This window comes from Pongo abelii, chromosome 2 (genome assembly GCF_028885655.2).
Source record: "Pongo abelii isolate AG06213 chromosome 2, NHGRI_mPonAbe1-v2.0_pri, whole genome shotgun sequence".
In the NCBI taxonomy this organism is placed as follows: Eukaryota; Metazoa; Chordata; class Mammalia; order Primates; family Hominidae; genus Pongo; species Pongo abelii.
The window spans coordinates 77,013,440-77,040,346 of record NC_085928.1 but is presented as its reverse complement, the minus strand read 5'-3'; the positions used below and the strand labels follow the sequence as shown (position 1 = coordinate 77,040,346).

Below are 26,907 nucleotides of genomic sequence, written 5' to 3'. Positions count from 1 at the left end.
TGCATTAGGTATTTGTCCTAATGCACTCCCTCCTCTTGCTCCCACCCCCGACAGGCCCCGGTGTATGATGTTTCCCTCCCTGAGTCCATGTGTTCCCATTGTTCAACTCCCACTTATCTTAACTTTCACGTGCAACTTCTACTCTGTATCAAGGAGACAAGGGTTTGTTTTCTTATCATGAATTAAATAGAGTTTGACAAGTATTTAATGAGTTGTGTTGCTGGATGCTGTAAGAACTACAAAATATAGGACAGACTTTCCGCCCTTAATGAACTTCTTAAAGGAGGCATATGTCTACATGTAACATATAAAATAGTTTTATGCTTACAAGAGGCACTGAATCAAGATTTGCCAAAATTAACCAAAGACAGTAAATGAAATTACATATATAGATAGACTACTTTGGAAAAATTTAAACACAGGCTCTGTATGCTCTAAAGGGTCACAGAATTTTAAAGCCTGAAGAGATATTAAAAATCAGCCACTTTGTGAAGGCAAGTCATAAGTCATCTGGTCTAGCTGCCACACTTTAAGACAGGGATCCTGAGCTCAAGATAATTTAGTGAGATTCACAATGTCCTCTGACTGGGAACTGACAGATCCAGAGAGCAAAATCCATCTTCTGTCTCAGGATCCAGAATAAATACGTAATTTCCTGAGTAGCTGAGCAGAGCACAGTGGATATTAATGTCATATGTATATTAGGTGCCATGCTAGAGGAGGTGGAAGGAAAGGTCGTCTTTACCTGTGTAGCCATGTCTAACTAAAATTAAAGGGAGGTCAGTTGCTGTAGCTTACAACTCTAATCCCAGTGCTTTGGGAGGCTGAGGTGAGATCACTTGAGGCTAAGAGTTCAAGACCAACCTTGGCAACATAGCAAGACTCCATCTCTGGAAAAAAAAATCTTAGCTAGGTATGGTAGCATATGCCTGTAATCCCAGCTACTTGAGAGGCTGAGGCAGGAGAATTCCTTGACCCCAGGAGTTTGAGGCTGCAGTGAGCTATGATCATACTACTGCACTCCAGCCTGGATGACAGAGTGACATCCTAAAATAATTTTTTTTCAATTTATTAAATTAAAGGGAATTTCATTACCACATGGAAAAATAAGAAGAAAATAGTCAATGGAGAAAAATTAGGAGCTGGCCACAGAATTCTGGCTGAAAGTTAAACAGGAGCAAATGTCATTAGGTTAAAGCATTTGGGAATGCTGATTTTGCATGATTTACAATAGCAAAGACTTGGAACCAGCCCAAATGCCCATCAATGATAGACTGGATAAAGAAAATGTGGCACATATACAACATGGAATACTATGCAGCTATAAAAAAGAATGAGTCCATGTCCTTTGCAGGGATATGGGTGAAGCTGGAAACCATCATCCTCAGCAAACTAACACAGGAACAGAAAACCAAACACCGCATGTTCTCACTCATAAGTAGGAGTTAAACAATGAGAACACATGGACACAGGGAGGGGAACATCACATACCGGGGGTCTGTCGGTGGGTGCGGGGAAAGGAGAGGGAGAGCATTAGGACAAATACCTAATCCATGCAGAGCTTAAAACCTAGATGATGGGTTGACAGGTACAACAAACCACCATGGCATATCTATACCTATGTAACAAACCTGCAGGTTCAGCACATGTATCCTAGAACTTAAAGTAAAATTTTTTTAAAAATTGCAGATTTTATATGCAAAAAAAGTCAATATTGATGATTTCATATAGTGAAACCTAACACATTGTTGCATACAGAAAAGAGTCAAGAAAACAAACTGGATTTGTTAGCACCTCATTCCTCATCTGACCCCGTTTTCCTTTTAGTTTTGTTTGGGGTCTCTGTAGCCAGGGCAGTTAGGGACAGAACCTTAAGGAGGTGTCTCCATGAATTACTATGTAAATTACATAGAGGAGTAGAGCCCAGACTGTCAGCCCAAGATAACAACGTGAGTTACAGAGTATCTGCATGGAACCCAAAAACAGAAGGACACTCTTGGCATAGACTTAAAGGTCAACTTGTATGAGCACTGGCAGCACCAAGTGGCCTTGAACACAGAGTATTTTTAAATGGGAGACAGAAACAGTAGATCAGTCAAAACAAATGCTAGGAGTTCCCAATATACTTACTGGGGACGTGCAAGAGGTGGAGTGTCGTTCAAGAATATGAGGGAGCAGGAGACATTGCATTGGTAATATTATTGTCATCACTAACATATCCTTACCTACAATATTGGAATATATTCAGATTCTGTCAGTCTTTTATCTCCCTTTCTCTGTCTCTCTTTCTCCCTCTCACACACACGCACGTGTGCGTGCACACACACACACACACTCCTACCCATACAATATATTGCCAATGGTTCTTTTTCAATGGTGGCAATATAGGTTTCAGACTTTTGCTTGTCAGTCTGTTGTGTATTTTGTATAGTAATACATGGTACTTTTAATTTTAAACTATACAAATCAAGAGGTTTTAAAGAGTTCTATCCATGATTACAGCATATTTTATGCTAATTTTTAAAACACAAAAGTAATATGTTAAAGACTACCTTAACATCAGAATTTCTGTTTAGATATGAATACCACTGTATCCTGATAATACTAAACACAGTGAGGATATTACACCTGCCTAGTACATTTATGATTTTATTGCTGATATTCATTCTCCATGCTAATCTGCAGGAAGCATTATTACTGCTGTATTTTATAAATAATGCTCTTGTTTGTGGTAACGCTTAGCTGAAATGTAAGAACTTGCAAAATATTTTAGTTTTTAAATTTGTCTTCTTAAATGCTGCTTTTGGTGCTTTATAAAGGTCACAACTACATTTTAATGTTCACTACATGTAAATATTGGAAAGTGTGAGAAAGCCAATTAGATATGTTCTGTTTTATTTACAGAGTGCTTGCAGCTCTAGTTTGCTTACTATATCAACACCTTGTCAGATAAATTATGAAAGTTTATTCATTCATTCAACAAATATATATAGTGAACACCTACTATGAGCAAACAATAATGGCCTTTACTGGAAACAAAATTTACATTTAAAGATAATTCTAGCTGCATAGAACAATAAGAAGCCATATAATGTGCTAGTTAAGAGCACAGAACTCAAGTAAGTTTACCTAGTTCCAAATATTAGTTTCATCATTGATAGATGATTTGTGAACTTAGAAGAATTGCATAATCTCTGTCTCAGGTAGTTATCAGTAAAATGAGGATAATATTATCTGCATGACTGGGGTGTTATTTGCAATGAATGAGATCAATTATGTGTCGCATATAGAAAAAGCTATGTTTTTAGTGTTTGGTGTCCCTGATACACTAAAATTTTTGTTGAAATTATCAATAGACCTACTGTTTTCTCCAGAAGAAATATTGGTGATTGGATAAATGAATTTAGAAAGTCATGACATTTCAGAGCTGGAAGAGGATTTATTGATTACCTAACAACCCCATCATTGTACAAGACCACAAAAGCACAGAGATACAAAGTCAAGTAGTTGGTAAGTTTCCAAGCTTGATTAAATCCCACTTTTAGGGCTAGGTGCAGTGGTTCACGCCTGTAATCCCAGCACTTTGGGAGGCCGAGGCGGGTGGATCACTTGAGGCCAGGATTTCGAGACCAGCCTGGCCAACATGGTGAAACCCTGTCTCTACTAAAAATACAAGAATTAGCCAGGTGTGGTGGTGCACACTTGTAATCCCAGTTACTTGGAAAGCTGAGATGGGAGAATCACTTGAACCCAAGAGGCAGAGGTTGCAGTGAGCCGAGATCATGCCACTGCACTCCAGCCTGGGTGACCAAGTGATATCTCATCTCAAAAAAAATAAAAAAATCCCACTTTTATGACTTCCTGACCAGCATTCTTAGAATAGATGCCAATTGCATGTCCACTCATTCATGCTACAAATATTTATTAAACAGCACTTCCCATGGCAAGCACTATTGCTAAATACAAATGACACTTGGACAAATCAGATGGGTTACTTATCCTCTAAAGGTTCACCTTCTATTGGGGTGCACATGTAAATGCATAGTGTTATGTGTGCTCTGATAAAATATGAATTGGTGGTAGTATAATGTGGAAGTGGTAGTACAATGAAGACAGTGAACAAATCTATCTAAAAATTGTAGAAAGGCTTACACGAGATATAACTCTTGATCATGAATGTGGACTAAGTATTTAGACAGAGGTCTATGTGTCTAAAGTATTAAACAGGAAGGGGGAAGGATTCATTAAAAGAAAAATATAAAAGACAGTGAGTGACCAAATGGTGAAAGGTTTTGTATGCTGATATGGTTTGGCTGTGTCTCCACCCTAATCTCACCTTGAATTGTAATAATCTCCACGTGTCAAGGGCGGGACCAAGTGGATATGACTGAATCATGGGGGCACTTTACCCCATACTGTTCTAGTGGTAGTGAATAAGTCTCATGAGATCTGATGGTTTTATAAATGGGAATTCCACCACACAAGCTCTCACTTGCCTGCAGCTATGTAAGCTGTGCCTTTGTTCCTCCTTTGCCTTCCACCATGATTGTGAGGTCTCCCCAGCAATGTGGAATTGTGAGTTCATTAAACCCTCTTTTTCTTTATAAACTACATAGTCTCGGGTATGTTTTTCTTCACAGCTTAAGAATAGACTAATACATATGCCCTGATATATAGTTTTGTATTTTACTTCTAAACTAGTCACAAGGAAATAAATTAAATGGAAAAGAAATGATTATCCAAAGATATCATAGAAGCAATATCATGAAGAAAGAGTGAAGTTCAGATTAAAAAGATTTGCTATACCCAAAGCAAAATGAGTGAACAGAGATGGAAATCAGAAACAACCTTCATAATATTATTTTGTTTCATGCACTTAAAAAGCGTCCTCCATAGGCATGGGCAAAGGTTTCATGACAAAGATGCCAAAAGCAATTGCAACGAAAGCAAAAATCGGCAAATGGGATCTAACTAAACTAAAGAGCTTCTGCACAGCAGAATAAACTATCAACAGAGTAAAATGACAACCTACAGACTGGGAGAAAAAAATTTGCAAACTATGTATCTGACAAAGGTCTAATATCCAGCATCTATAAGGACCTTTGACAAATTTACAAGAAAAAAACAACCCCATTAAAAAGGATATGAACAGACAAAGGATATGAACAGGCAAAGGATATGAACAGACACTTCTTGAAAGAAGACATACACGTGGCCAACAAACATATGAAAAAAGCTCAACATCACTCATCATTAGAGAAATGAAAATCAGAACGACAATAAGATACTATTTTACACCAGTCAAAATGGCTATTATTATAAAGTCAAAAAATAACATATGCTGGCGAGGTTGTGGAGAAAAAGAAATGCTTTTACACTGTTGGTGGGAGTGTAAATTAGTTCAACCATTGTGGAAGACAGTGTGGTGATTCCTCAAAGACCTAGAGACAAATACCATTCAACCCAGCAATCCCATTACCGGGTATATATACCCAAAGGAATATAAATCATTCTATTATAAAGACACATGCAAGTATATATTCACTGCAGCACTATTCACAATAACAAAGACATGGAATTAACCTAAATGCCCATCACTGACAGACTGGATAAAGAAAATGTGGCACATACAAATCATAGAATACTATGCAGCCATAAAAAAGAATGAGATCACGTCCTTTGTAGGGACATGGATGGAGCTGGAGGCCATTATCCTTAGCAAACCAATGCAGGAACAGAAAACTAAATACCATGTGTTCTCACTTCTAAGTGGGAGCTGCAGCATGAGAACACATGGACACATAGAGGGGAACACCACCCACTGGGGCCAATTGGAGGGTGAAGAGTGGGAGGATGGAGAGGATCAGGAAAGATAATTAACGGATGCTAGACTTAATACCTGGGTGATGAAATAATCTGTACAGCGAACCACCATGACAAACGTTTACCTAAGTAACAAACCTGCACATCCTGCACATGTAACACTGAACTTAAAATAAAAGTTAGAAAATTTTAAAGGTATCCTAAAGGCATCAAGCATGGCAGAAAAAAAATTAAGTTTATAAAAATAAGAAAATAAGAATGGGTTATCATTATCCAATGCCTCTCTACAAATTAAGGGGCTAGGTCTGCAGAGTGTTATGGGTGAAAGGTTGTAGTTGACAAATTCTGTACTTAAAGATATTGCCCATAAAATTTGAAGGCAAAACAAAAACAAATCTTAAATGTACAAAAGTTCAGGAAATAAACTAGATAACATTCCTGAAAAAAATCACTCAAGGGCAAATTTCAAGTAATCTAAAAAAATTCAAAATAAAGACCACACAAATAAAGATGTAGCAGCAAAATATAAAAGATTAAAGAAGTTAATTAAAGCCAGTTAAACAGAAAATTACAGGTAAGTGACTTCTGTAAATATGGATATAAAATAGCTCTTGTCTTAAGGAAATTATAAAATATCATACGTGCATATAATAAGATAAATCAAATACTTATATAAAGTGCACCCCGCATCATACCAAAGGGAGGAAGGAAATCATTCTGACAATGATGGAGATATAAAATTAGTAGAATTAAAAACAGGCTTCGTGCTGTTAAAGGATGGCAAGACCAACCACTGAATAGACAAGATTTTCTAAAGCTGAATTTATTGCTTATTATCATAAAGAAGAACGCTGACAGTCAAACACAGTCTTTCCAAGCAGAAAAAACTTCTAATCATACATAGGGTTTTTGGAAAGCATGATATTCAGAGATTGGTAGGTTTTCAGAGGTATAAGGAGTTGACATCATCAGTAAAAGTATGGTAACTTGGGTGAGAATGCCTTTGATTGCTTGGCACTCCAAAGGCATATACACTGGAATGAATCTGTTTCTGAGTGGCTAACTTTTGGTAGCAAGAGTCTGTCACTGACAGTTTGTCACTGATGGGTTATAAATGTTATGGATCAACTGAACAGCTTTAAAACTGATTTTGCTGAAACGGGCAGATCACCTGAGGTCGGGAGTTCGAGACCAGCCTGGCCAACATTGTGAACCCCTGTCGCTACTAAAAATACAAAAAATTAGCCAGGCATGGTGGTGCATGCCTATAATTCCAGCTACTCGGGAGGCTGAGGCAGGAAAATCGTTTGACCCCAGGAGGCAGAGGTTGCAGTGAGCCGAGATCATGGCACTGAACTCCAGCCTGGGCAACAGAGTGAGACTCTATCTCAAAAAAATAATAATAAATTAAATTAAACTAAAATTAAACTGATTTTGATGCTCCCTGTAGCATGACTACCAAAGATTCCATCTTTGCCTAAAGTTTGTGGGAACTTTCCATTTTCAATAACTACCAAGTTACCAAAGGGGGAAAAAAATTACATTGAAAATCTATAAAATGTTAAGAAACTGTATGAACAGAAAACATAAAATAAGATGACAGATCAAATATTTTTGTTACTTTCATTGGTAATGTTATAAACATTCTTATTAAAAGAAAATTATTCTGATCAGCAGGGGAACTCCTCGAAATGGCAGAAAAGATTGTGCTGGATTAATTCTGTGACCATTAACAAGTATAATTTCCCTACAAGATATTAAAATAAACTGCCTAAAGCTATTGACAAGCCAACAAAAACAGGCTAAACTGTAGGGGACACAGTTCTTGAGAGAAAGAATGCCTCCTTTAAACAGCTTTACACTGAAAAAGATTTCCTAGTTTCCTGCAACAGAATGAGATTAGAGTCCAAACAGAAAGCAGCTTTACTGAGCTGAAGAGACAGAAATCAGAGTTTAGGGTAACCCTGGAAATCAGAGAACTCCTGAAAAGAAGGGCACACATAGGAATAACCTTAAATTCTGCATATAAGTCCCTCAAATGCTTGGACAACATTAAATAACATGTATTCAGAACCAAAATTCAAGAAACCTAGAAGGAAGCAGTAAGCAGTTAGGAGGCAGAGATTTCAGCAGTTGCCTGATACTAAGAAGACAGTTTATAAGTCAAGTTCTGTCAAGTTAGTACAGCTTAGTGAACACACTGGGCTTTCCGTTAACATCACAGCGGGGCCTTGTCTTACAAATGAGCCCAGGACTAAGAACTATACACCTTACGGTTAAGAATAAAACTAAAATATAACCATCATAAATAAACCTAAAACGAAGTCTCTGTAGAGTCAAAGTGATCTATCGGTGATTTAATTGTCTGCCTGCAAAAATAAAACTTGTGTCTTTTAGGCAGGTAAGATCCAGAGGCTCCTCAATGCCCTATATGCAATAAAAATTACTACACATACAAAGCATGAGAAAAATATGGCCTATAATCTGAAGAAAAATGTAGCCAGTAGAAGCAGATCAACAGATATCCCTGATGTAGAGTGGCTATTATAAATAGGTTTAATTTTTTACAAGAGAATAGGACAGAATTTATAAAACAATAAGAAACATTGGAGAAATTATGCTATCAAAAGTCAGATAATATTCTAGATTTAAAATAAAATTTAAAAAAATTATTAGATGGACTTGGTCTACATGAAAAAGAAAAAATTAGTAAACTTTAAGAGAAGTTATTAGGAATTAAACCCAGAAAGATTGAAAGAAAATGAAAGGGACCTGTGAAATGTAGGATAATATCAAACAACCTAACATATGTGTGATTGGAGTAGCGGAAGAAGAGGAAAGAAAAATGACACAGAAAAACATATTTGAAGACATAATGGCTGCACATTACCCAAATTCAGTGAAAACCACAAATTTAAAGATTCAAGAAATTAAGCAAATCCCAAGTATGGAAAATAGAAAGGAAAACAAATGAAAGCTCATCAAAAGTGGAAATGCTGAACACTAACGTTAAGGAGAAAAATGTTAAAAGCAGCCAGCGATAAAAGAAATATTACATATTATTTTGTTCCTATTGGAACATGGTTAAAAATAATGGTTGTCTTTTCATCAGAAACAAAAGAGTCAGAAAGACAATACAATAAGATCTTTAAATGGCTGACAGAAATTTTAAAATGTCAACCTACAGCTCTGTATGTAGCAAAAAAATAACCTTCAACAAAAGGTGAAATGAATATATTGTAAGATAAATAAAACCTGGGAGAATTTTCACCAACATAAAAGAAACACTAAGAAAAATTTAAGCTGAAAAAATGATACCAAATTAAAAAATCATGTCTATAGGAAGAAGTGAATAGCACCAGAAATACATATATGTAGAAATTTAAATGACTATTTCTCTTATTTTGACATTATATATATATATACATATATATACATATATACACACATATACATATATATACACATATATATATAATATGAGATTCTGGGATTTTGTAACATGTAGAAGTAACATATATGAGAATAATAGCACAAAGGAAGAAGGAGCAATAAAGAGAATAATCATATAAAATCATTCAATTGTATATGAAGTCATATAATACTAATTCATGGTAGCTTTTCATAAGCTAAGCCATATCCCCCAAAATAACATGCAAAGTTAAAAAGGCATTTAAGGCTGGGTGTGGTGGCTCACACCTGTAATCCCAGCATTTTGGGAGGGCAAAGTGGGTGGATCACTTTAGGTAAGGAGTTTGAGGCCAACCTGGCCAATATGGCGAAACCCCGTCTCTACTAAAAATACAAAAATTAGCTGGGCATGGTGGTGCATGCCTGTAATCCCAGCTACTCAGGAGTCTGAGGCAAGAGAATTGCCTGAACCTGGGAGGCAAAGGTTGCAGTAAGCCAAGATCACACCACTGCACTCTAGCCTGGGCTACAGAGTGAGATTCGAAAAAATAAAATATAATCATAAAAATACTCAATACATCCAAAGGCAGGAAATAACAAAGAACAAATGGGACAAATAGAAAAACATACTATTCTTCAAAATTGCACTTAATATAACTGGACAAAACATTCTTATCAAAACACAGAAATTGTCACACTGGGTAGAAATAGCAGGATCTATCTATAAGCTATTTACAAGATATGCAATTTAAATATATAGAGGCAAAAATGTTGGAAGTAAAGCAACAAAAAAGTATATACCATGAAAACACTAAGAAAACAGTATGAGCATGGTGTGGTGGCTCACTCCTGTAATCTCAGTGCTTTGGGAGGCTGCACTGAGAGGACTGGTTGAGGCTTGTAGTTCAAGACCAACCTGGGCAACACAGCAAGACCCATTCTTTACAAAAAATATAAAAAGTTAGCCATGCATTGTGGCACATGCCTCTAGTCCCAGCTACTTGCGAGCCTGAGGCAGGAAGATTATTTGAGCCCAGAAGTTCAAGTTTCCAGTGAGTTATGACTGGGCCACTACACTCTAGCCTAGTTGATGAAGTAAGACCCTGCCTGCCTCTTCAGGAAAAAAAAAAACCAAGAAAAATAAATAAATAAATATGGTATGGTTTTATTCATACAAGAAAATGTCAACTTTAGGACAAGAAATTTTTTGAGAAAAAGAAAATATTTTCATAATGATAAAAGGTTAAATTTAGTAAGAAGGCCTAACAATTTGAAATGCACATGCAATTCAAAACGGAAATTCTAAAGGTGTTACGCAAACTGGCAGAACTAGAGGGAGAAATAATGAACAAATCCATAATTACACATAGAGATTTTCATGCTCCTATTTTTTACTGATAAACAAGAAAATGAGAAAGAATATAAAACATTTAAATAATATTATTAACCAGTGACCAAATTGGTATTTATATAACTCATAGACAAGGAATGACATTTGAAGGTCTTGGGTGTGAGACTTTACAAGATCTATAATGAAGACAGGGTACTAAAAATACAGTGAGTAGAATTGAAAAGTTACAGAAGTGTGAATATGATGGCATGTTCAGAGAACCTCAAATGTACAGTTAATAATACTAGAGATAAACCTGGAAAAGTTGGTAAAGATGTACATGGAATTTGGCACTAAAGAACTTTTGGCAATTTTTAAGGAAGGGGAGGGTCATGATCAGATCCTTTTTAGGAAAGTATAGAGGAAGGAAATATGGGACTATTTAAAAAATAAACATAATACATAGGCCAAATATGGATCATTTACAAAGATGTGAAAAGACCACAGATAGAGCTATGAAATAAATATCAATACATTTCAAATGATGAAATCATATAGTCTGTTCTCTAATGACAACACAAATAAATTAAATAATGAAGATATATATATTCTAAATATTTGGAATTTAATTTCCAAATTAAATATTTCAATTCTTCTAAATGTCCATTAGACCAAATATTACAAGGAAAATTAAACTTTTAAAAAACAGATATAAATAAACTAATAAGGTACTCAGTATCACATGTCTTAATGTATGACTTAATAGAAACTGGATTCTCATACTGTTTCTTCATTCAGTTCATTGTGACAAGTTGTGTTGGTTGAGATAGCTGAATAAAACAGCCTCATACAGATATGTAGTTGGAAAAGGAAGGTGTTTTTTTGAAAACCCTTTCAGCTAATGTGGATATTGTTCTTTTATACTATATCAAAACTCAAAAACTGATGAAACCTGAGAAGTTAGTTTCAATACAGATTATGAAACTGTTAGCAAAACACCAGGGTTTAATTCTAAGTTATGCTGCTCACTGTACAGAATGCCAGTCACTGAGACAACACATGCTGCCACCAAGGAGAATGGTAGGTCAGTCTCAGACTTATCTCCCTGACTGAATAAAACTAGGGTGCTTATACAGTGAGGAAGGTGGGAAAACAGGAACTAAGGAAGGGTAAGAAAGCAATCATGATGGATGAAGGATCTAGACCCTCACTGTCTGGATGCAGTGATCTAGTAAGTTTTAATCTCTTGCCTGAGGGTTGGTTTCCTGAGGAAGGAACACAGATACAAATGTAAGTTTCAAATTTTAAAACCAAAGGTCAATTTCTATGTTTATTCAAAAAACCTGCAAAAATCAGTTTTATGGGCTAATTATGCCACATTCAAAACCATATTGTAGCACACTGAATGGTGGCCCCCAATAATATATATGCATACCTTGATCCCTGGAACCTGTGAATATTACTTTATATACCCAAAGATATGATTATGTTAAAGATTTTGAGAGGAGGAGCTTACCCTGGATCATCCAAGAGGACCCTAAATGCAATTGCATATATCTTTATAAGACAGAGATGGAGAAAGTTTTCAGACAGAAAGAAGGAGGCAATGTGGCCATGGGGGCAGAGATCGGAGTGATGTGGTCACCAGTGAATGAATTGCTGAAACCACCAGATGCTGGAAAAATAAGTTTCTTTCCTAAAGTCTTCAGTGGGAGGAAGGGCATGCTGACCCCTTAGTTTCAAATATCAGGCCTCCAGAAATAACAGAGAACACATTCGTTATTCCCAGTTGCCAAGTTTATGGTAATTTGTAGCAGCAGCGCTCAGAAACAAAGAGACATATCAATAAACTTTTCACATTCTATTACATTAAAATCCATCCATCTATCTTGAACTTTGAATAGATCTTTCACTCAAGCATGATTTTGTAACATCATTCATTGTTTATGTGCAAAACATTGGTTAACTAAGTTATTCAGATATTCCAATGTTGACACATTTCATTGTGTAATATCAAAAGCCACATATATTATCAACACCAATCTTATCAAATACATCTTTACATATTGAGAAGCTGGTGGTTACAAGATTTTTAAAATTCAAATATTTGCCTGAAAGTTCAGCTTTTATCCCTGATAACACATACTGTCGTTTTCCTTGAAGTGACAGACACACTTGATTTTTGAGAAGTGTCTAAAAAATACCCCATCTGAATAACCATAGACAGTCATTTTTATTAAGTAAAAAATGTTGTTCCATGGAAAATGCCGCCAACTTCACTTACAATTTAAGTGTTCTATTTGTCAGGATAGCCATTGAACTTCAGAATGCACCTGTAGTGATTTATGTGGACTGCCCATTTTTTCACAAAGAATATTAAAATTGAGTGTACTCAAGGGTCAAAATTTACAATTAGCAATTTTTACTGTTTTGTCAAGGACATTTTTATATGATGCTGTTATGTTTATTTATTGTTTCTTCCTTTTGTTTTTGACTGTGAGTACACAGCAGTGAAGAAAACAATAACTATTAGTGCAGTTTGTTGCCATTGCTTTGATTATGCTAAAATGCCAGCTGATTTATTTTTACCCACCATCGCTTTTGTTGCATCCATGCAAATGTTTACATGAAGGAAAAGACAAATAACACCTTAGCATTGTTATAAAAATACTTCTGGTCTTAAACCACCCAAAGGGTTTCAGGAGCGCCCCCCCACCTCCCAGGAGTACATGTGTTCCACTTCAATACTGATGTAAAGCAAGTGGTTCCATTGCAAATGGGATTTAAGATGGTAGAACCACTTTGGAAAATTATGTGGCTTTGCTTTTTTTTTTTTTTTTTTTTTTTCTTTTTTGAGGCAGAGTCTCACTCTGTCACCCAGGCTGGAGTGCAGTGGTGCAATCTCGGCTCACTGCAAGCTCCGCCTCCCAGGTTCATGCCATTCTCCTGCCTCAGCCTCCAGAGTAGCTAGGACTACAGGTGCCCGCCACCATGCCTGGCTATTTTTTTTTTTTTGTATTTTTAGTAGAGATGTGCTTTCACCGTGTTAGCCAGGATGGTCTTGATCTCCTGACTTCGTGATCTGCCCGCCTCGGCCTCCCAAAGTGCTGAGATTAGAGGTGTGAGCCGCCACACCCAGCCTATGTGGCATTTTGATAAACTTTAACTACCTACCTACCTTAGGACTCAGCAAATCTACTCTAAGTAATATATCCAAGAGAGATGAGGGAATATGACCATAAAAGATTTGTCCACAGATATTCATAACAGCTTCTTATCCATAACTGAAAATTAGAAGCAAATAATGTCCAGCATCAGGTAAAATGTTTAAAATTATGTTATATCTGTACAATACAATGCTTCTCAAAAATCAATACAGTGAATTACTGATAAAAGCAACAAAATAAGTGAATCGTCAAAACATTAATTTGAGGGAAATAAGCCAGGCTACAAATAGATATGTTAGTTATGGTTATGTTTATGTAAAGGTCAAGGACAGGAAGACTTGACCTGTGGTTATAAAATGAGAAGAGAGATTCTTCTAGGAAGTGGGTTGACTGGGACAGGACATGAGCCAAAAGTTTCTGTGGTAAAAGAAATGTTCTCTAGCTTGATGGGCATATTGGTTACACACCAAACTCACCAAACAGTACTCTTAAACAGCATGTATTTCACTGTATGTAAGTCATACTTCAATACAGTTCTTAATGTTAACAATCATTTTTATTATTTATTTTTATAGTCTGGAATAAATAAATACACACACACACACACACACACACACACACACACACACACACTATAGATATACAAACTACATGCTATCAACAAGATACATGGAACAAAGTGGCCTGGAGAGACTAGAAGGAAAAAGATGGGCAAACAGAGACAATAAAAATACAATAAAAATAAAGCAAAGATTCTAATAATAATATCAAAGGAGAGTTCAGGATAAGCTTTTCAGTAGATAAAGTTGCTGTCTGTTGTGAAACATGCAACTAACAACAAACATAAAACTGTGGTGAGATTTTTAGGCACTTGATAACCTAATATGTAAATATATAAATTAAACATTTAGACATAAAGTCAGAAATAATTTCCTAAAAGTTTTTAACATAATCTTTCAGCCTTTGACAAATGAAATAAATGGAAATAGAATATAATTAATATATTTGTGCATAAATATGTCGTTCATATATAAATATATATACTAAAAGTACAAGCCATAGCATATGAAATGTAGAAATAGTAGCAAATCTTTAAGCATTTAACTGAGGGTTTAAATATTTTAAAATGCATACTTAGAAATTTAAAGATAGCCAGAAACAAATTTAATAGAACATTTTTAACAGAGTCTTTGATAGAATGAGTAAACAAAAAATGGGCCTGAGTAATATATTAATAGGGTGTACTTTATGTGTAACTGTATTTCAAATCCTAAATCCTATATAAGTATTGCACCTTCTATTCAAGAGCCAATGGAACATTTAAAATGATTGCTCATATATCAAGCCATAAAGAAAACACCAATAAATTCCTAAAAGTAGAAATAAATCCATCCTCATTTGCTGCAATTTACTACTATAAAACAACAAACTAATAACAAAAGTAGTATTTGTTTTGTTTTGTGTTGTTTTTGAGATGGAGTGTCAATCTGTCGCCCAGGCTGGAGTGCTGTGGCACAATCTCGGCTCACTGCAACCTCCACCTCCCAGGTTCTAGCAATTCTCCTGCCTCAGTCTCTCAGCTATGCAAGTAGCTGGGACTACAGGTGCCTGCCACCATGCCCGGCTAATTTTTATATTTTTAGTAGGGATGGGGTTTTACCATATTGGTCAGGCTGCTCTTGAACTCCTGACTTCAGCCGATCCACCCATCTCAGCTTCCCAAAGTGCTTGGATGACGGGCGTGAGCCACCGTGTTCGGCCGTAATATCTTAACTAGATTTATTTTAAGATATATACCTTCAAAGCAATTTTCAAAATAAAAAACATGCTATTCTTGTTCATTGCAGTTACTGCACAACACAAAATGCGAATTTTGAAAAACATATCGAAGAAAAAAAAGGATTCAATTCAAGAAGGAAAAACAGACATTCATCACTAGGATTAAAATTAAGTATCTTATTTCCTCTAAGTTGAAACTTTGCTTTGTCCAAAAGTTGATTGTACTATTAGTGAAAACGTATTTTTTACAGACCAAAGTAACAAGGGAACTTAGTTAAAATGATGAGACTTTGAATAACATCAAAAAATTACAAATAACTGTGTAAGGAGAGGGAATTTGTGCTGGTGTTTTGAATACTGGGAAGTGTAACCTTACAAGTGCACTGCTGGCCCCTTGTAGAGAGAGTTAGAAAAATCTCTTCCAGGCCGGGCGCGGTGGCTCACGCCTGTAATCCCAACACTTTGGGAGGCCAAGGCGGGCAGATCACTAAGTCAGGAGATCAAGACCATCCTGGATAACACGGTGAAACCCCGTCTCTACTGAAAATACAAAAAATTAGCCGGGCGAGGTGGCAGGCGCCTGTAGTCCCAGCCACTCAGGTGGCTGAGGCAGGAGAATGGCATGAACCCGGGAGGCAGAGCTTGCCCTGAGCTGAGATCACGCCACTGCACTCCGGCGCTCCAGCCTGGGCAACAGAGTGAGACTCCGTCTCAAAAAAAAAAAAAAAGAAAGAAAGAAAAAGAAAAAGAAAATTCTCTTCCAACCCTATTCCCCCCACCCCACCCTCCTCCCCACTCCTCATGTATAATGTATCAGGGAGCCGGACTGGGAAGGGGGAGGAGGAAATCTCATCTCAGTCTAATTTAGAAGCATTTGAATGATTTAAAACTCTGCTCCATCAGCAAATGACAGGCTCTCTTACCCTTCCATTGTTTGTGGATGAGTCCGCAGTAAAAAAGGCTAACATGGTATCTATGAAAACAAAATACTGCAGTATACAAAAACAGAAGCTTGACCTGAAAACTCACAAAAAGAAAGCCCCCTGATAATGATTTACCAAAGGAACAGAAGTAGTGTTAGACAAAAATGCCATATTCTTTTGGCTCTAGGTAGAGTCTGTTTGGATTCTATGAAAAAAAAAATAGCAGAAAGGATTTTCAGAAAACAGAATGAGATGAAATGTTAAATGATAGGGGAAAGTTTTCAGGGAAAGAGTCTACACAATAGTAGAATCTGAATTGGAAGCTGAACAAAATGAAATTAACATTGTGGAAAATAAAATTAGCAATTTGGAGAATCCTCTTGAAAAGATCCACCAGAATGCAATTTAGATAGAGATTTAAAACAAATATTCATTAAAAATAAAAGAGAAAGACTCTAAGCACAGATTGTATGTAAACCAAAAGGTATCTGAGACAGGTCTCAATCAATTTAGAAAGTTTATTTTACCAAGGTCAAGGACACGCCCATGGACCTCAGGAGGTCCTGGCAACATGTACCTCTTAAAAGTATAAAAGATATACCTGGTCTCAAGGAGGATAAAAAAGAAGAACATTTGAAAAAATTATTAAATGATAATTGATAAATAATACCAGTAAAGAAAACCTGCATGTCCTAAAACCCTAAATCACAGATAAAGATGAATCCAAAAACCCCCTCAATAAACAGCAGCAAAATGTTTGAATTGTATTTTTACTTGGTTTTTCAACTTTGCATTTAAAAAAAAAATTAAACTTAAAATTCAAAAGAATAATACAATTAATTGCCATATACACCTCTCAGCAATTGTTACCTTTAAAATATTACTATATGCTGTGTTCTCTCTCTCTCTTCCTCCAAAAATAAGGTCATTCATTTTCTTACATAACCAAAGTGAAATGATCAAATTCAGAAAATGTAACATTGATAATACTAATTATAAAATTTTTATTTAATTTCACCAATTGTCCTTAATAGGATTTCTTTGACCCATTTATGACCTAATCTAGGATCATGCATGGTATTTCGTTGTCATGGTTCTTTAGGCTTTAATCCAGAATAGCTTCTCACTCTTTTTTCAAAAATTTCATAGCATTGACATTTGAAGAGTACAGGTCCATTGTTTTGTAAAATTTTCCTCAATTTGACTTTGTCTTGTGGTTTCTTCACGATCAGTGTCAGGCTATGCACTTTTGACAGGAATACTGTAAATGATGTATGTTCTTCTCAGTGTGTCACATCAAGAAGTAAATATCAATTTTTCCCATTACTAGTAATGTTAACTTTGATCTTTTGGTTAGATCCAAGGTAGAGTCTGCCAGGTTTCTCAGCTGTAAAGTTACCATTTTGCCTTTGTGATTTATAAGTAATCTGTGCACAGATATTTGAGACTGTATACATACATTCTTTTTTATTTAAATTCATTAAAATTCACTCACTGGTTTGGGCATCTATTGGTAAGTGTTTTCTGCAATAATTGTTACTATGATGGCTGCAAAATAGTGATTCACAATTTTATCATTGCTTCTACATTTACTGGTTGTCACTCTACTGTAGGAAATAGGTCCTCCACACCTCCATTTACTTTGTTTACTTATTTATGTATTTATTTATCAGCAGTTTCACAGGTCATTTTAATTTAAAGATGATCATCCATTATTATTTTGATGTTCACATTGTCCTAGCTCAAGCCAGTGGGAGCCCTTTCAGGCTACCTCTTTGCTCTTTCACTACTTGCATTTTAAAAGTTTTATGCATACCTGTCTGCCAAAGTTGTGACATTTTTAATATGAAGAAGTTTTTAATTTTGAGAAAATCTAATTCATTTTTTTTCTTTTGTGGTTTTAATTTCTGTGTCCTGAGACACATTTGCCTACACACAAGTCACAAAGATTTTCTCCTATGTTTTTTATCTAAAAGCTTTATAGTTTCATTTTTATATTTCAGTCTATAATACATCTCAAATTAATTTTTGTGTTTTATGTGAAGTAGGGTCTAGGTATATTGCTTTCCCAAAGGATAGCTATTTTCCTAACACGATTTGTTAAGATTATTCATTTTCCTATTGAATTTTTGACCAAAAAAATCAAATGGACATCTAAGTGTGTCTCTAGTTTTTAGCCCTTTATTCTATTAATCTATTTATTAATTCTATGCCAGTAAAATAATAATTTGATTACAGCATATTATAGTTAATCTTGGAGTTATATAGTGTATGTCTCCCAAGTTTGTTCATCTTTCTCAAGTTTGCTTTGGATAGTCTAGGTCCTTAATATTTCTGTATGAATTTTAAAAGCAGGGTTGTTGGATCTTGATAGAAATTACATGGAACCTATAGATCAATTTGAGGTAAAATTGACATCTTAACAATATTTAGTCTTCTATTAACATGGCATATTTCTCTATTTCTTCAAGTCTTCTTAATTCCTTTCAGTAGGTAACTAAACTGGACACTATACATCTTTTCTTAAATGTGTTCCCTTATAGGTGGTATCAAAAATGTCACTTCATATCTTTCACCCTTAGCTGAGCTGCTAGCAGTGTACTCCAAACACTCACGGTTCACAGTGTAGCTTTGAGATATGGGGAGAGTTAATACACAGATTTAGGGGCTCCCCCTTTCCCTCTCCTTTCCAGGACTACCCTTAGACTTCTGAAAGGAAGTGTTTGCTTCAAGTTCTAACCTCCAGTTCTTGCCAAAAAAGGCTGCAGGTTTTCTGTGGGAGGTTTAATTGGCAGTGTGACACTGACTATGACCTGCCCTCAAACTAAAAATTATAAACTCCAGAAACTCACTCTGTGCTCTTTCCTTTTTCTGCATGTCAATTCCCCTCTAAAATCTCACTGCTCTTGTTCACTCCCCAGCGTTTTCACACAGTTGTTTGTATTGTGTCTAGAGTTCATGATTAGCAGGAGGATTTGTCCTGCTGGAGCTCACTTAGCCCTGCTGCTTGAATTTCATTTTTGAATTATGACCCTATAAACACACAGGGTGGGGAATGTAAGAGGTTATCTAACCACAAATGAAAACAGAGTGAGGTGTCCTCAGGCTACTCTTCTACAAAACAAATGCCAGAAAGGAAAGGGATTTAACTACTGAATTTTTGGCGAATAATACATAAACCTAAAAATGTACATGCAGTCATGATATCTTCCCAGCATGGCAGTGAGGTTAAAGGGTTCTTGGATATACATGGACATTGAAACATAATGATCACTGACACATTTAGGGAAAAAAAAATCACTAGCATTTTCCTATCAAAGTGTGAGGCAAGGGCCAGCATCATCAACATCACTTGGAAGGTTATTAGAGTGCAGAATATTAGCCCCCACTGCAGACCTAGTGAATCAGAATTCCAATTTTAAAAATACTTAATGTGTATTTTAAATTTGAGAAGCACGTCTTTAGCCATCTGAGATTTAGCATTCTAGGATTTCTAAGATGTCAATGCCAAATCACACTTTTAAAATATTATCAGATTTTTACCCAGTTTAGAAGTCACAACAACAATCTAAATGCAAAGAGCATAATGAAGATATTCCTTGATACAAATAATTATCACAAAAATGGAAAAAGATGAGACTAGCACTAGGAAAAATGATGTACAGTCATTGGATATTTAGTTATGAAGTTTATAATGATATGGTAAAATGTTTACTATGTCATTCTGAACTGTAATGCAGGAAACAGAAGAGTGCATGCAATAACATCTCAATGCCCGGATAAAAAATAATCATAAAAAATATCAGATGAAAATACTGTTGACACTGGATAGTGATGTGTTCCCCACTCATTTACATATACTTTCCAAATATGAATGCATTTTGAAATAAGGATAAATACATTTTGAGTAACCAAAGAAATGTTATCAATGGAGAATTGCAGAGGGCCATTTTTGTGAATGTGTTTCATCAAGCCATTTACTTCATGCAGATTCTATCACTCTACCTTAGATGCTACTTCCTTTCTAGCCCAAAGGCAGAGTACGCAAACAGCTCAATGTGACACAAAATAATCAGTGAGAACTAGTGACTGAAACATTCTAGGCTTTTCTCAATTGCTTTGTGATAAAGAGTGAATTCTATAACCACTCTGGGCGACATTTCTCATATTTGGGTAAAAATATAAAGTTTGATATAAACAACATAGGCATGTTATAAAAATTAATGAGCCTAAGATTCATGAAACTCTTAGAGCTTGAAAATGGGGGAAAAACTGTATACACAAACACAGCAAAACTATGGCAAAAGTCCCAGCATTGTAGGAATTTTCTGTTTTTAAAATTATTTTCTAACATCTCAAAAGCAAGGGTAAATTTGTGCTGTATCACAAGGAGCATCCCATGGAACATTCCTTATCCCTGGGAGTTTATAATCTAGATACAAATTGAGTATCATAAGGTTTGTGGTTTATGCCCAATTTTCTAACCCTATTTTCTAAATACACATTGTTGCTAATTTTTGTTGTGCCCACAAACACAATCTAAGCCTTCCCTCTAGTCTTCCAGTCCCTTCTTCCTGGGAATCATTGATATCAATTATAGCCTACCCCAATGTCAATTACAATTATTGCTTGCTGCTGTTCAAGTACAAATGATCTAATTGTCATCAATTTGCAGTTCCAATTACCTGGTCATATCCTTGCCTTAAGGTACCTCATCTCACTGGCAACTGTGAAGTTGGCAGGGAGGGGAAATTTTACAGGATTTTTCTTAATATAAATACAAAAGGACAATTTACTACTACTTTTCGTATCACTGTGACACTCTCAGTTGTTCAAGAGTTCCTTTCAAGTCATCAAATGTTTTCACAACATAACAAAAACCACATATCTTTTTACCCTGAGAAGCTTTCTGGCCTGTTTTATGGATATTAAGTGTCCTGAGAAGCTTTCTGGCCTGTTTTGTGGATATTAACTGTGTATCTGTGTATTAGTCTATTCTTGCATTGCTATAGAGAACTACCCGAGACTGGGTAATTTATAAAGAAAAGATGTTTAATTGGCACACAGTTCCATAGGATGTACAGAAAGCATAGCTGGGGAGTCCTCAGGAAACTTACAATCATTGGTGGAAGGCCAAGGGGAAGCAGGCACATCCTACATGGCTGGAGCAGGAGGGAGGGGATAAAGTGGAAGGTGCTACACACTTTTAAACACCCGATCTCCTGAGAACTCACTCACTATTATGAGAACAGCAAGGCAGAAATCCTCCCCCATGATCCAATCACCTCCCACCACGCCTCTTCTCTCTGAATATTAGTTAACCTCTCTGCATCTCAGTTTCTTAATCCTTTCTGTTCCTTCCAAATGCCAAATTATTTTATGCCCTAAGGCCTTTCAAGCTTCTGTTCTCCAGATAACTGTTTCTCCGGCATTACTGAGATCACAGCTCAAATGTCTCCTTCTCAGAGAGAACTTTGCCCAAGAATACCCTCAAATATAGCTTCTCTTCTCACCCCACTCCACCCTCATTATGCTATATTCTATTGCTGACTTCATCAGAGTTCTCCCTAGAAACACAACCAATAGAAATAGAAAGAGAGATTGATTATAAGGAATTGACTCACAATAATCTACAGCATGGGCCAGCAGTCTGGACACCCAGGAGAGCCAGTAGTACAGTTGATGTTCAAAAGTAATCTGCTGGAGAATTCTCTCTTGCTCAGGGAGGCTGGTCTTTGCATTCTATTCAGGCCTCCAACTGATTGGTCAAGGCCCACCCACATTATGGGGGTAACATGTTTTACTTTTAAAAGTTCTTTGATTTAAATTTTAATCTCATCCAAAAACGCCTTCCAAGCTGACACATAAAAATTAACCATCACAACTGTCCTCTTTATTTTCTTCAGAGATACCTGAAAATCTCTAATAAGGATGAGAAACACATTGTTATCTCAAAGACTGCTATGAATTTGTTTGCTTTCTGCCCTTCCCATTCACTTTTCATATAAGCACCATGAAAGCAGGGACCTTGTGTGTCGTTTTTACACTGATATCCCTTGCCGATTACATTGAATGTTATTAGGGATATAGTAGACACTGAATAACCTTTCTTTGGAGGGGGGGCAGTGCGGGGAGGTGGCAAAGTCTTGCTCTGTCACCCAGGCTGGAGTGCAGTGGTACAATCTTAGCTCATTGCAGCCTCTGTCTCCTGAGTTCAAGTGATTTTCCTGCCTCAGCCTCTTGAGTAGCTGGAATTACAGGCGCACACCACCGCAACCGGCTAATTTTTTGTATTTTTAGTAGAGATGGGGTTTCGCCATGTTGGCCAAGCTGGTCTCAAACTTCTGACCTCAGGTGATCCACCTGCCTTGGCCTCCCAAAGTGTTGAGATTACAGGTGTGAGCCACCATGCTCAGCCTGAATAAACATTTTGAGTGAAGAAAGATAAAACTGGATGATAATTTTTACCGACTTTATAGTACTGCTGCATTTCATTAGCTTTTTTTTTTTTTTTTTTTTTTTTTTTTTTTTTTTTACCTATCAGTAAAATACCTGCTACACATTTAGTACTTGCAAAAATGTCAGCCTGTGGGCATTCACAGACACACACACCAAACACGCATGAAAGGAAAATATCTTGCCACCAAAATCACTAGGAAAACTCAAGCCAGCTGGGAACTGCATAGGGCACACCTGCCTCCCATTCTATTCAAAGTCACTCCTCTGCTCACTGAGATGGAGGGATATCTGACATCCAATCTTTTCCAAAGGATTGGAAAGACTAATCAGAAACTCAAAAGAATGTAATCATTTGTGTATCACCTGTGACCTGGAAGCTCCCTCCCCACTTCTGCTTCAAGTGTTCCTGCCTTTGCTTCATGTTGTCCTGCCTTTCCAGACCGAACCAATGTACTTCTTACATGTATTGATTGATGTCTCATGTCTCCCTAAGTGTATAAAACCAAGCTGTGCCCTGACCACCTTGGGCACAGGTCATTAGGATTTCCTGAGGCTGTGTCATGGGTGCATCCTCAACCTTGGCAAAATAAGCTTTCTAAATTAACTAAGACCTGTCTCAAATTTGGGGGGCTCACACACTCAAAGTATTTATACATATACTTTTTTTTTCTGATTAGTGAGATACATATATGAGGTTCCTGGGTACTGAACAACAGATGACAAACATGTTAATGTGATTTCCCAGGTATACCTATTTTCCTACCAATTCTTAGCTAAACAATCCAGATTCTTAACAATGCTTGCAGGCTTTTAACTCACTACAAAGTTAAGATGGAGAAATACACTGGATTGCTTTTTCTGGTTATATATTGGCATGTCTATCCTAAGCATATGTAAGGGTTTGGTCTGGGCAAAAATTTCTGGAGCAATATTCCACAAACACAGGCACCCAGGGCAAATATGGACAAACAGGATCACGTCAAGTTAAAAAGCTTCTGCATGGGGAAGGAAACAATCAACAAAGTGAAGAGACAACCCACAGGTTGGGAGAAAATATTTGCAAACTATGCATCTGACAAAGGATGAATAACCAGAATATATGAGGTGAAACAATTCTATAGGAAAAAAATCTAATAATCCAATCAAAAAATAGGTGAAAGATTTTTATAGACACTTATCAAAGAATAACGCAAATGGCAAAAGGGCATATGAAAAGGTACTCAACATCACTGATCATCAGAGAAATGCAAATCAAAACTACAATGAGATATCAAGTCACCCCAGTTAAAATGGCTTTTATCCAAAAGACAGGCAATAACAAATGCTGGTGAGAAGGTGGAAAAAAGGGAACTCTTATAGACTGTTGTTAGGAATGTAAATTAGCACAACAACTATGGAAAACGGTTTGGAGTGCCAGAAACAATAAGTTCCTCTTCAAACTTCCTTGTTCTTTCTGGTTGTGTAAACATCCCTTTATGTCTGATTGGTAACAGACAGCCTCTCCCTTCCCGCCGAATTGGCCCTATTCAATTTCAAACAATAGCCAATCGGGTCAGCTTAGATTGTGCGGTCCAACTCTGGCCAATGGGGAAAGGACATAGAAACAGGAGCTCCATTAGGGAGAAAAACCCGTGCCCTACCCTGCTTGGTGTGCTCTTGCAATTGCATCAAACACAGGCAGCACCCTCCTGCAGAAGTAAAGTTGCCTTGCTGAGAAATTTTCTGTTTAAGTGCTAGTTCTTCTTTGTGTCACCAAGCACTTGTTGCTAACAATTTGGGGGCTTGTCTGGGATCCCATTCTCCTCTGGGGAAGGGTCTTCAATAATCTCTCATGACAAGACGTGTCCTGCTGCCACATTGTGGTGGCCTCAGGGGTAAGAGATCAAGACCCACCAAGCGTGACAAATAAACTTGGACTCTCAGTAACATGGGAAGAAAAGGCCTACAAATAGGTACCATGGTAACCAGGTAACTCTGTGCACAGACCAAGGTAAGAAAAGCTGTGGTGTGTGAAGTATTTCCTTAGTGGTTGGGACATCCTTTGAAAGCCGGGGAAATAACCTTGCAGATCAAATAGCAAAGCAAGCTGCCTCTTCCAATTTTCCATCTAACCCCGTCTTCCCTCTCCAGCTGCAATCCCCATCTTTTCCCACACAGACCAAGAAAAACCAAAAAAAATAGGAGGTGAGGAAAGCCCAGAGGGAAAATGGTTATTACCAGATGGAAGGGAAATGTTGTCTAAACCCCTCATGAGAAAAATACTGTCACAGCTTCATCAAAGAACCCACTGGGGTCCCCAAGCTATGTGTGACACAGTCCTTAAGGTTTATGGGTGTATGGGGATCTACACCCTTGCTAAGCAAGTTACACGTAGTTGCATAGTGTGCAGAAAAACTAATAAGCAAACCTTAAAGAAGCAACCTTTCGGAGGAAGAAACCCAGGGCTAAGGCCATTCCAAAGCATCCAAGTGGACTACACTGAAATGCCTCCAATAGGTCACCTCAAATGTTTATTAGTAATAGTAGACCATCTTAACCACTGGGTAGAAGCCATACCCTTCCCAAGTGCAACAGCAAGTAATGTAGTTAAAGCTCTGTTAGAACATATCATACCCAGGTTTGGACTAATAGAGAATATTGATTCAGACAATGGGACCCACTTTGCTGTGCTCATTATTAAAAAGTTAACCCAAGCACTAGAAATAAAGTGGGAATACCATACTCCCTGACATCCACCCTCATCAGGAAGGGTAGAAATAATGAACCAGACTCTAAGAAAACCACCTCACCAGATTAATCTTGGAAACCCAGTTACCAGGAACAAAATGCCTTCCCATTGCCTTACTAAGAATCTGAATTGCCCCTTGTTAAGACCTTGGCCTGTCTCCTTATGAAATGCTCTATGAGCTGCCTTACCTAAATTCTGTAACTGACCTTCCTACATTTGAAAAAAGGGATCAGTTTATTAAAAACTATATACTTGGTCTGTCTTCCACCCTTTCCTCCCTCAGGACTCAAGGCCTTCTAGCACAAACTCCACCCTTGAAATTCCCAGTTCACCAACACCAACCCAGAGATCACATCCTTATCAGAAGTTGGAGAGAGGGAAAGCTTGAACCCACCTGTGAAGGACCTTATCTGGTGCTCCTAACAACTGAGATGGCAGTCTGGACTGCTGAGAAGGGGTGGACCCATCATACCTGAGTTGAGAAGGCATCACCGTCTCCAAAGTCATGGACTGTCACTTCCAGACCAACCCTCACCAGAGTAACATTAAAGAGAAAAGCCTAATCTGTCTGTCCCTTTTTCCTCTTTTCTTTCCTCTAGCTGCCCTACCTACATCTTCTTATTAACATAACTAAGTCAAACTCACCTCAAACCATTACTTTTGATGCTAGTCTTGTTACACCTAGTGGAGACTTGCAAAGTCAAAGACAGCTCTCTACTTCAGAAAAGTATCTTTGCCCTTCTTGGAGCTCCTGAGACTGGGCAGATTCTGTTTAATGGACTCCCTTAGACTGGGAAGATTCTGGAGAAGATTCTGTTAACTGGGAATCTTGTCCTCCAAGAACAGAGCTTCTCTGCCGTAGCTGATCCAATGTTCTATGGACTACCAAAATTCAAGGTTGGACCTCCCCAACAAGTAGCTGTGTATCCCTAAACCCATACATTCTTTTCACTAAAGGAAGCACACCCCCCCATTTGCCAACAAAACCAATGTAATCCAATAGAAATATCCATTACTCAACTTCACAAGATTCTTCCCCTTCATTAAGTCATTTTTATGGTATGGGAGCAGAAGTCACAGGAGCAGACCCTACAGGATATTTCAAAATGCATTTCATTGCCCCTTTCATCCCCTCCTCCTTCTCCATCTTCTTCTCCTTCTAAAGCTTCTAACCAAACTACTATCCTTTCCCTACCCAATAGCAACGCCAAAGTGGCCATTGTAGAAGTTAAATATTTAAAGCAAACTTTAGCCATTGAAACAGGGTACCAAGATGCAAATGCCTGG

The 26,907-nt window shown here is 37.1% G+C and overlaps 1 long non-coding RNA gene across 2 annotated transcripts in view; it reads left to right on the top strand.

The window, feature by feature from the left end:
* LOC134761125 (uncharacterized) overlaps positions 1 to 26,555 on the top strand; it is a 41,440-nt gene extending 14,885 nt beyond the window's left edge. The window contains exons 3-4 of one of the 2 annotated variants that reach the window (XR_010139402.1): positions 3,357 to 3,510; positions 25,904 to 26,555. This is a non-coding gene — a long non-coding RNA (uncharacterized LOC134761125). The remainder of the gene's footprint in view (positions 1 to 3,356; positions 3,511 to 25,903) is intronic. The other variant, XR_010139403.1, reaches the window with a different exon arrangement.
* Positions 26,556 to 26,907: the final 352 nt, after the last annotated feature.